Source organism: Mustela lutreola, chromosome 14 (assembly GCF_030435805.1).
Source record: "Mustela lutreola isolate mMusLut2 chromosome 14, mMusLut2.pri, whole genome shotgun sequence".
NCBI classification, from domain to species: domain Eukaryota; kingdom Metazoa; phylum Chordata; class Mammalia; order Carnivora; family Mustelidae; genus Mustela; species Mustela lutreola.
This window is the reverse complement of record NC_081303.1, coordinates 27346210-27348184: the sequence shown is the minus strand read 5'-3', so window position 1 is coordinate 27348184 and position 1975 is coordinate 27346210. Positions and strand designations below refer to the sequence as shown.

The 1975-nt window shown below is 37.5% G+C and overlaps 1 pseudogene; it reads right to left on the bottom strand.

The window, feature by feature from the left end:
* Positions 1-282: 282 nt before the first annotated feature.
* On the bottom strand, positions 283-1046 carry LOC131814710 (transcription factor BTF3-like; annotated as a pseudogene).
* Between the last annotated feature and the right edge of the window lie 929 nt (positions 1047-1975).

Here is a 1975-nt window from a genome sequence, read left to right as displayed (position 1 = left end):
TGGTGGTCAAATTGCTGGTGAAAACCAGCCTGACCTATTACAAGCTTTCTCATGGCTTCTCGGTAACCCAAGTGAGCCTTTATTGATACTGGGAAGGGATAAAGCAGGGAAGGGATAAACAGTGATGTAAGAATTGGCTAGACAAAAGTAATGACTCTCATTACAAAGTGAGTATTTTATTTTATTTTTTCCTAGGCAAAGAACTTTATTAATCTTGTTTCAAACTTTATTACCAGGCTTCTTCAGCTTAATAAGCTGTAAGGAATGAATTGTGTATAAGCAAAAACTGAAAAGAGCTGCTGTGTCCAAGGGGCTTGGGCTTAAAAATATTAGAGATCTAGATTTTATCAGATCCATGAACAAAATTTTAAAAAGCAGTCATAATATAAAATAGCAGCTCCCAGTAACTTCTTTAAGTTTTATCTTCTTCAGAAGTTGACTCAATTCAGTTTGCTTCATTCTTGGAAGCTTCATCAAATTCTCCACAAGATCTGGAACTTCATCATCATCATCCTCTCCGGTAGCAAGTGGTGCTTTTCCATCCACAGATTGTTTGGGCAGAGATTCAGCCAGTCTTCTTAATCTAGTCAGACTGTCTGCACCAAGTTGGTTTAAGATACTGGGTAGCATTTCTGTCAGCTGCTTTGTCTCAGCATGGCCTGTAATGGTGAAAGTGTTCGCTGCCAGCGATGCCAGAACTTTGGGGTTGTTAAAGTGGATCACTGTTCCTTGGTTTGTGAACATATTCACTTCTTCAATACCAGAGATATTGTTTACCCCTAACTTCTTTAAGGAGAACTGAAGTTTTTTATCATCTGCTGTAGCTGTTCTATGAACCACCTTCTTCTTTCGGCAACCAGTTCCTTTCCCACCAATACGCACTTGTGCTTGCAGTTTGGCGAGTTTCTCCTGGCTCATGATCGTTTCTTTCATCTTGTTGGAGCGGAAATGGGACCACGCGGGGGACTAGGGTTGGCGCTCAGGGGGTCTCGGGCGGACCAGCTGAGATTAGGTGCACACACGCGGGGACGCAAGATGGCAGCTACACAAAGTGAGTATTTTAAAGCAAAAGAGCCTGTTGGGAATATTGTTTTATAAAATAGTGGTTTTTTTAAATTAACTTTTTAAAATTCAATTAGTTAACATATAGTGTACCATTAGTGTCAAATGTAGATTTCAGTTATTCATCCATAGCATAGAATAGCTAATGCTCAGTACTTACTGTTATAGCTTCTTGAAAGCAGAATTTTAACCCACTGAGCCACCCAGGCGCTCTTGAAAGCAGAATTTTATTTTATTTTATTTTATTTTATTTTTTTTAAAGATTTTATTTATTTATTTGACAGAGAGAGATCACAAGTAGGCAGAGAGGCAGGCAGAGAGAGGGGGAAGCAGGCTCCCCGCTGAGCAGAGAGCCCGATGTGGGACTCGATCCCAGGACCCTGAGATCATGACCTGAGCTGAAGGCAGCAGCTTAACCCACTGAGCCACCCAGGCACTCGAAAGCAGAATTTTAGATCACATTTTCTGATTACTTCCATGTAGTACAACACTTTTCTGCTAGCAACCTTCAAAACATACTCTTTGTTAGAGGAATTTCTTTAATAATAAATAAATAGGAATTTATTTAAATTTATAAATATATAAAATAAATAGGAATTTATTTAAATTTATTTAAATATTGCACACTGTTTCATTGTTCATAAATAAGGTGATGATATTATAGCCATTAGTTGGTAGCACTGATATATCACTTTCTTTTTACTTCTCAGTGCATTCTCTTTACACAAAATAGATATATATTTTAAAAGAATCTGAATCTGTGGCAAACTTTTAAAAAACCCGATACAGTAAAGTTTATCCTTTTAAGTAATCTCAATTATCTTCCTCAATTGTGATAGTATATCCTTCTATCTAGGCCAGATATTGTATGAGGGATTTGAAGAGACATACTTTTCTAAATTTCACTTTTCTC